This window comes from Humulus lupulus, chromosome 3 (assembly GCF_963169125.1).
Source record: "Humulus lupulus chromosome 3, drHumLupu1.1, whole genome shotgun sequence".
In the NCBI taxonomy this organism is placed as follows: Eukaryota; Viridiplantae; Streptophyta; class Magnoliopsida; order Rosales; family Cannabaceae; genus Humulus; species Humulus lupulus.
The window spans coordinates 182,350,821-182,361,367 of NC_084795.1; positions in this window are offsets into that span (position 1 = coordinate 182,350,821).

The following is a 10,547-nucleotide window of genomic DNA, read 5'->3' on the forward strand; positions in this document are numbered from 1 at the left end:
ACTTGAATCAAAGCAGAATTAGATCTTACCTCAACAATGATTTTGACTCCTTGAACTGAACCATAATTACCCCAGATTCTAGCCTTCAACCAAAGCCTCAAACCTTAGAAAATCACTGCCCTTTTTCCTTCAATTTTCCCCAAAGCCCCAAACAAGAGAGAGAGTGAAAGACGAACGTGAGAAAGAGTGAGTGTGAGATGAGAGTGTTTTGGTTTTGTTTTCTCTTACTTTCTAGGGTCCCCTAGTCAACTTAGTCCATTCAAGGCCAAGTCTATCCCTTGGCACAAAAGACCAAAATGTCCCTTGCTCAAACCCTTATCCTTTAATGCCCCCAAGGGAAAAACGGTCTTTAACCACATTTCCCGCTAATTCTCAAAGAGGACTGTAGATTCCCAATTCAACCTGACATACCCAAATAACTACCCATTACACTATAAATCCAGACTACGCACTAACTTTCCCAAAATACCCCTAGGCTCTCCCCAAGCCAGGTATTTGACCTCGTTGTGACTTTCCCCGCCAATCCGCTCACTAGGATCGCCTTGGACCACACATCTCAAATATATCTCCATAACATTGTGGTCTCACTCATAAATCATATATAATACAAGTGTACCCTAAACGTGTCAAAAGTTACAATTATGCCCTAATTTACAAAAACGGGCCCGCATGCATATTTAATACACATAAACATGCATAAATACTCACATTAGCATATAAATCATTTATACCGCATAATGACACATATAATCAATTAATTCCACATACAAATCTGATTTTTCCCTCCAAGCACAGTAATCAAGGCACTTAGCCTTAATGACAAATTCGGGATGTTGCAATTAACCCTCACTTTTAATATTTAAGGTTAAAATCATATAAACCATGTAACTGGAGGTTAATTTATCACAAGCATTAAACAGGAATTAAATAAATCACAATATTGAAAGAAAATTTATAGAAATTGAATTAGATACTCATAGAGTTTCAAGAAGAATCCATTAACACCCTAATAGACAGATTAGTTCATTCTGCACATGAACAAATCCATAAAATTAAGTTTAAACATAACCATTGCAGAAATTAAGAAGAAGAAGTGCAGAAAACAATGGATGAATCTTGATTTTTTAATCTTAACCTCGAAAAAGTGTAATTTTCAGTCTTCTATGGTTTAAGAGTCCCTAAAGTCGGAATTTATGTGGTTTATATAGTGTCCCAAAATGTTCTGTGCAAAGTCCTGCTTCAGCCTTTGCTAAAACACACTTTCTTTACGTCCACGAAAAAGAGTGCCGCAACTCTACTTGGAATGGTAAATTAGGATCTCTCTCTAAGATAGCCATGCATCGCAGCTCAAAATGGAATCTTTTAGTATCGCGCCTCAAATTCCAGTGTCGCGTCTCTCTAGTGCTCCCACGAACCTAGACAATCGCTGCACAACCATTGTGCAGCAGATCTACAGGTCAGCGTCGCAGCTCAAACTCACTTTTACAAGCACAGGAACCTAGCCAATCACCAAAATTGCTCCATTAGAGATATCTTAACTGCATTTTCCTCAACATGTGCACTTTGCACTTGGAACTGTGTGATTTCTCCACCCTCCACTCTAATCCCTTAATTCATGCATAATCCTAAAATCATTAGCAAAAGCAAGCGAATAATGTACAAAACATTACTTAAAAGACTTAAAGACTCCCTAAAATAAGCTCTAAATCACTATGAAAACTAACCTAACAGTCGCCTATGGGAGGCGATGCAACGCCTAAAAGTTCCTAGGAGGCAAAACTTCCAGCACGCGATGCATCACTTGGACGGTCCGTACGAGACCGTTAAGTTATGTAACTTAGCTCCAAATGATGTTTTAAAAGCTCTAATCCTATTGGTTGGACTTAATGACGATGCCTACACTATAGATAACAGTTATTATAATTAAAAAGCATTGATCACACTTTTTAACTCTCTCTCTCTCTTTTTCTAGCTTTCAAAGACCATAGGTTTTCTCCAAGAAACTCACTAAATATTGCTTGAATTGGTGAGTTTCAAAGGCTTATTCAATCCCAAATCTCATTCTATCTTAGTAAAGTTTCAAGTAACAAAGAGAAGGCTTGGAATAGAGATTTTGGACAATGATACTCCTTGTGTATAAGCCTTTAGATGTTCCTCAAATTAAAGATTCAATTACTCAAGTCAAATGTTGTATCTCTCTAAAACCTAACTTAATAATTGTATTATACTATTGTCAATTACTTCTTTAATTGTGTTCATTATTGTTAGTATAGATAATTAAATATTTCTAAATTTATGTTGTAATCATTTAATCACTTGATCCTTAATTATCAAGATTTGCATTCATACTTTGAATAAGGTTCTTGATTAACATCCAGGGTTTGTAATATTGAAATATTCTAATTATTCATTGTTGATTTAGAAAGCATAAAACCATAAATTCCCAACAGAAACTTCTAATGAGTTTGTTGTTGATGATGAAGATGAAACTTTGGTCGAGTATGAAGATGATGAAGAGAAAATGTACTAGTTGATAGTGATATTGATAGTGATGACAGTGATAGTGGTGATAGTAACCATGTTATGGTTACTAATGATGATGATGATGATGATGATGAGTTGTAATATGAAAACAATTTTTGTAACTTACTTTCTAATCTATTGAATTCCACTACTTATTATTGTCCAACAATCTTATTATGTTTTATTGATTAATTTATATAACCATAAAAATAGTATATTGTATTATTATTTTTAAATAATAAATATAACAAAAATTTGAATGTAGTATGGAAAAATCAAGAGATGAAAATGATAGTAGCAAGAGAGATCGGGGAGCTTATGATGGCAGCGTCATAGAAAAAGAGTTTGCTAAGAAGAAGATGACTCGTCTCCCTGTAGAGTATGATCTATAAACTAACAAAGCCATAAAGACTTACGGTAAGTTGTTCAACAACTCTATGGCCTGATTCCTACATGAGACTATACCCCCAACAACATTGTCTTTGGGTAGAGGTGGCACTGAGTGATTTCCAGGTCGTTCGTCAAAGATTATCTGTAAGTATCTTACTAAATTTTAAAGTAAATTAAAATAACTACTATTGAGGTTAACCAAATATTTTTATAAATTCTAAAAATATGATTGCATGAAAATTTTATTTAACCATTGGAGAATCATATTATTTCAGATGCTATGGTTAAGTAAGTAGATGCATAAGCATTTTTCTGATTGATGGACAATGAGAAGGCGAAGACACAACCTTATGGAGATGTTTCTCCTTCTGACTGGGTGACTTTATGCGATTATTAGAGTTCCGAGCAAGCACATGTATAATTTTTTTTCTCAAGTTAATTATAATTTTTAAATTTATCATCATTCCATGTTTTAAGCGTGTATCAATGAGGAATAAAAAAGCTCGGTCGAAAATGCTTACACTGGGAGGACACGACTCTAAATCCACTGTCTCTCAAATTCATGATCACGTAAGTTATAATAACTTAAATCTCTTCTGCTGAATTTTATATTTATTAAAGTGTTCTAATAAACTTTTTCGGTAGGTGGACCCATCTACTGGCTAGTTTCCAAGCATGATCGATATGTTTGAACAACTTCACCAAAAGAAGGACACTTGACTTAGTGAAACTGCTGCGAAGAATCATGTAATTTTTCCTTGCCTTTACTCTATAAAAGAATATAGTGTGAATCAATAATTTTCTATAAATTTATTTGTCATATAATCTCATTGTCTAAATTCAAAATTTCCAAATGCTCCCTCACTAAGAAGTAGTATACTGAATCTTACTCAAACTAGAGCCCATATGTATGGCCTACTAAAACTATCTGCTACAAGTGCTCTTGAGAAGGATTACTGCTGCTAGAATGAAGTGTATTTGTAGTGGATAGCCTCAATGGAATCATATACATGGCCCCTAGTTTGAGAAAGATTCAGTAGACTACTTGTTAGTAAGGGAAATTTGGAGATGTTGAATGAAATACAAGGAACTTGTAAGGTTATGCAATTTTCAAAAAATTATTATTTCAAACTATGTATTTTATAAAAACCTTCTATCCTAGGTTATTGAATTGTTTTGAACCATTCGTTTTCAATGTTTCTCTATAAATCTTAATTAATTTTTTTTATTTGTTTGGGACAAAATGACCCAAAGGCGATCATCATAGGGTACGCCTGCTGCATTATCTGCGGCTTCCTGTATTGTCAATAATGTTGTGTCATACCCCTCGATTTGGACATAGTAACTGATGTTTTGGGACCCCAATCTCATTATAAGAAAGGATATGGGGTGTTGCCTAGGATGAAGGCCTTTTGGGGATTGCATTCACCAGTTACATCTTCTTCTTATATGTCTTATGATCATCATTCTCTTCGTGTGGAGACAATTATGAGAGAAAATGAGACCATCCGCACCAAAAGTCAGAAACTTAAGAGGAATCAATGCACCCAACAAGACATGTTGTGGGCTTTAGTGCAACAGTTGAGCACTATCGTACTAGGATTTACGATAGACGTATCACCACTCGAGTTCGATGAAGCTGCCCTTAGCTAATCACAAGCCAACAATGAGGACGACGACGAGGCTACACAAGATGGCAGATTAGATTAGTTTAGTTTAATTATTTCAAGGCAATTATAACTTTTCTTTATTTCTTAATTTAATGTTTTAAATATAATTAAAACAATGTAATATTAATCATATTATATACAATTAATTATCTAGAACATTAATCTTAACAATTTTAATTTAATTTCATTGGTAAGTATAATGAATAATTAAAAAATAATAAATAAATAATTTTAAAATATATAAAAAAAATAAAAACCTTTTTCCAATGCAATTTTTTGTTGGGAAAATTGTATTTTTTTGGCTAGACAAACATTTACTGGTGCATTTGGACGGACTTTACAGACAACATTTTGCACTGGTAAACGTCAAACTCTGTCGATGCAAATTTGCACAGATAAAAGTCAAACTTTGTTGGCACCGATTTGCGCCACTAAACATTAAACTTTTTCCTTTGCACTAGTAAAAGTCATTTCCACAACTACAAGCATGGGTTTTTTGTAATGCCCTGGGTAATCAGGACCGTTCCACTGTGTGTTTAACAAAAATAGTGCTTAACCTACTAAGCAAGTCGTTTGAACTTAAGTGTGTAAGAGTAAGTCAAGGTTGAATAACAAAATATTTGGTCAACAAAATGGTTATTTTTCATTAAAATGTTAAGTTTGTACACAGGATCCCAAAAATCAGTTTACAAATTAACAAAAGATAAACATATACAATTCAGCCGTCCTAAGCGGAAAAAACAGGATTTAACCCTAGTTCCTCCCAAGCTACCCCGACTGTGGCGATCAAGAAGGTCGTATATGTACACACCGCCCTTGAAGCTCTCCAATTCATGGCTGGTCCAGCAATCAACTCCCTTATTTGCACCACGTAGCACCCGTGAGCCAAAGCCCAACAAGAAAACTTAAAACAACATGCACAACTAAGAAATAGTATAAAGACAACAAATATAATTTACCAGATTCAACTTAAAACAGACTATAGGCAACAATCTCAATAAAAGAGCAACAGTAGCATCCAATCAATCATAGGACAGTCATTCAGATATTCAATAAGTCATAGACATCAAACTTATATTAGTAAACATATACATTTAACAATTTATCTCAATCAATATGCAATATTCAGGGTCGGCGCCCTTAGGCCGCGCCCTCTATTTACTCCAATGACTCTAGCTCGCTTAGGCCGAGTCTAGTGTTTATCTAGCTGACCCCGACTCACAGTGGCCAAGCCACGTCTTGTGCCCAAATCATCAGCCCCGACTCTCTTAGGTCGTTCATTTCATGTTTGTATAACGATATCACAATTATACAACACATACATATCCAAGTACAGGGAAGCTCAGTCCTAACACAGCCACACAAGTGTGCAGTTTTCTTCCCTTGAATTCCTAGTGGAGATAATAGAACGGTCCCGAGCACAAGCCTCAGTCCTGAGCCTTGGCGATTAACCTAGTCACAGTAGCCAATGGGTAGTCATCAATTTCTAATATGAACAAACACTTAGGATTCAAAAACTAGCCTCTGGGACCTCGATTTCTACTAAACCGGGTAGTAGAAATTGTCACGAGCGTCTAGGTTTGAACCCCCAAGCCTCACTATCCTTAAAACCATTATAAGGAAAAACCCCTAGGCGGGTCGCGACCTGACTCTAAGGGTTGCGACTTGCCCCCAAGTCAGAGGCCAAGAATCCCAAGCCTCAGGGGGTGTGGGACGCGACTTGCCTCCCACGATCACGGCGCACCCTCAAACAAAGAGCCACCCAGGGCGTTCTGGGCACGCGAGCCGTGGTGCCCCTAAGCTAGGTCGTGGCGCGCCCCCTTGCACCCATAATTTTTGGGGTTTCCTCATCACTCCTCCAAGCCAAATTCCCAGAATTTCAAACCAAGCTAACCTCCCAAATAGAACTAAACTTAGCTACAAATTCAGGATTAAATCACATATTTTAGACACCAAAACCTTAACAATTATACTAAAATCACTATCCCAATTCAGTACTCAATACTCAGCTTAATTTCATCATAATGTTCTAAATTCCCTAACATAATCAAGATATGAACTTAGCTCAATTGTTGCTAAACTTCTCAACTCAATCTTCACTTCTCGAGCTTAATCACCTAAGTTTTCCTAGCTGAATTCCCTGGTTAGATGCTTCAGTTCCTCAAGAATTCCCAGCAGAATTTCCTTAGCTTAGTTCTTTAGTTCATCAAGAACCCTTCAAGCTCAAGAGAGGAGGAGGAGAAAATCGTGTAAAAGGGGAGGGAGAGAGAAAATGTTTATGGCTTCTCTATGTCTAGTGGTTTCTAACCCCTTCTATTGACTTAGCTGATCGCATCCCCAACAACAAAAATGACCAAAAATGTCTTCCCTTAAACTACTTAGCCACTTAATACTCTAGGGGTAAAATGGTCTTTTCTCCCCGATTCCCGCTAATTCCTCAAGTGTTCCTAACATTCACTAATTAATCCTGTTGAATCCAATTAATTACCAAATACTCATTCAATATTTAATTAATCCCAAAATATTCTCTAAATTCCCCCAAATACCCCTAGGCTCCCCCCCCCCCCCCCCCCCCCCCCCTCCGAGTCCAGTATTAAACCCCGCTGTGACTATTTCGTTAATCTGCTCACTAAGACCGTCTCGAGCCATATATTGCAAATATATCTACACAATGATGTGGTCTCAACAATTTATCACATATAATCACATTTATGCCCTTAACGGGCCAAAATTACAAATATGCCCTTATAAGCTATAAATGACCCACATGCATATCTAATACTCATAAACATGCATATAATATATCCATATAATCATATTAATCATGCATGCCGCATAATCATGCATTTAACCATTTAAACATTCATATATCAATTATGTCCTCTCAGCACGCTAATTAAGGCCCTAAGCCCTATTAGCAATTTTGGGCGTTACATTTTTTCTCGAGGCATTTAACTACCGATGATGTCTCCTTTTGCCGACGCATTTCATTTTGCGCTGACAAATAGTGGCAAAGTTTTCATGATACCCTTTATTAGTGCAATTTTACACCAGTAAAAGTCTCTAGACTTTTGCCTAGTATCTTTTGCTGGAGCAAAAAAGCGTCGGCAAAATGACCATTTTTGTAGTGTCACCCTCAATTAAGTGTAAAAAATTGAGAGTTTCCCTAAATCTTCTTTGGGAGAAAGAAGCCAATCGTGTTTGAGAGAAAATTTCTCAAGTCTTTCTTTGGGGTTAATGATCCTTGATAAATATAAATATATAAACTAAGAAAATACGAAACCTTAGGGTTAATAGCACAAAATAATATCTTCTTCTTCTTTTTTGAAACAAATAATATCTTCTTATTTAAACAAAATACAAAACTAAGAATGAGAAATATTTAACACTTAAATGCGAAAAAGTAATTACAATATTATACATAAATTTTAAGTTGTATAGCATTAATATTTATTAGTAACATTTTACCCAAGAAAAGGTACATAGCATCTATCTTCTAACCCTGCAAGTTCTGAGTGTGCGTAGTTCAACTGTAGGTGGTTTGTCTCTCTGTAGGTTTTTTTTTTCGGTATAACTGTTTGTGGCGTTAGTAAATAGTAATGGGTTGAAGTTGAAGGCCATTGGTTTAGTTAATAATATAGTTACCTTAGGAAGCAGCTTGTTGGGCGAGCTAGCTAGTGAGCCACTTATACTAACACTTGCCCCCTTTACTCAAAAAATAAAAAATGAAAAATCTCATCTGCCCTCTTCCTCAAGCAATTAATAGCAACTAAAGGCAAGACTGCAGATGACAGGATGCTTCTGCCGCCTCTAGGCCCTATTATTCATTAACATTTTCTACTTTTTTATCCCAACAACTTATTATTGACAACTGACATCTCCTATCAAAATGTAGATATTTTTATTTATTATTTCTTATGTAATTCGTCTTCGACCAAATAATATAAATAATAAATAAGTAATGATGGATGCATTTTTAATTAATACACTTAAATTATAACTAATTTTAATTATGAATATTTTTAAATAGAATCTATATACTATTTAATTCAATGACTAAGATTATTTATATATTATAGTGTATATTTTAAGTGCGCAAATTAGAATTGCATTTTTTCAACTAATGCAAAACAATTCCAAAAGGTTACAAGGACCAAACGAAGATGTAGACATTTTGGGAACGAAAAGTGACCCTTTGCACTATATATATACCCATAAACCTTTTATTTTTTTGAGAGAGAATATTTATATATATATATATCATCAATTAATAATTTTTAGTTTTGGTAGATTGGGTATATTATAGTCACTAACTACATTTATTTCGGATTTATGAAAATCATACAACGAGAGAGGGAGAGGGTATATATGGTGATAGATTTGTATTTTTAAGAAATAAATATTTGTCACGCTTGCATTAATTATAATTTCATGGCATTCAAATTAGTGGATGACTCTTTTGTGCAAATTAAAATGCCACAACATAAAATAATGCACTCAATTTCCATTAAATAGTTACAACAATATTACTTCAAGATTTTGCACTATAGCTAGGTGATGGAGTAGTCACTTGGGATGGAAACGAGGCGGATAATTGGCGGGAGTGCTTCCCCTGCCTCTATTCCCGATAACTATTTTAATTCTCATTCGTGTATATTCTTGTCAGGGTGGGGGTGGGGAATTCCTGTTGGGGCGGGAAATCCCCACAGATACCCATTTATTAAAAAATAAAATAAACAATAATAGATTATCTAAAATTAATATATATTACACTATTTTAAGCACTCAAAGTATTAAATATATCCAAAATAAAATAATTTTTTTTTAAAAAAAGTTACTAATATGCTACACAATCATATAAAGAAACATGTACGATAAATAAAAAATATTATAAAATAAATAAAAAATTAAATGGGGCTCCGTTGGGGCGGGGAGTGCTATCTATGTCCTCACCCCGTTTAACATTCGAGGTTAGAAAATGATCCCGTCCCCGCCTCGTTCTCTGTTTAGGCGGGGAATCTCCGACACATTAATGGTGAGTACCAGCAGAGTCCCATCCCCGTGAAGAAATTTTTTATCTCTAGTGGTGACCAATTACACCACAGGCATATGAGACTTCTCAATGGTTACTACCCATAGATGGATATTTACAATTATGATGATGTGGCAACATAGTGACCTTGTATAGCAAGTCACCAATAGATAAATGTTCTTTTTCTACATTAATTTCGAATTTAGTTTTTTTTTGCCATAATTAATGGTGTTTCCAACCAATAAGAAACACTAGTTATGTTTATAAATTGACATGCATTTGAAAAATAAAAAGTTTACAATATTATATTTTCATAATAAATACATGTTTTCCTTCAAGTAACCCTTCCAAAAATTTGAAAAAAATCAAAATTTATGTTTAGAAATATTAATTAACAACTATAAATATGGATCATTGATCTTAATCAAATAATTAATATTAAAGTAACCATCTATTGGTAGTAACCATTAAAAGTGCACCCATATACATATATAATGATAGGTAGAAAAAAATTAAACACGTTATTATTTACACAATATTTAGTATATTCACAGTGAATAATTTTGTATCTTTATGAAATAAAGGTTAGTTTTAGAAAATATATTATTTAATTTTATCTTTTTTTTAAAAAAAAAATACTCAGCTTTTTTTTTAATTTTAGTAAATATTGAAATTCCGTATTTTAATATTACAAAGTTATTTAAAATAAACAACTTAATTAAATGTGGAATAATGATTAAGTTGTTTAAACAGATTTCAGTTTTGTTCACACCACTTATGAAACTGTTTAAATAGAAGCAGAAAAAACAGGTAAAAATTGAACACACAATAATTTTTACGTGGTTCAGAAATCTTTTCAGATAACCTACATCCACGGGGCCACGCCCAGAGAATAAACCAATTAGTAAAGAAACAATGTGTACAAAAGCATT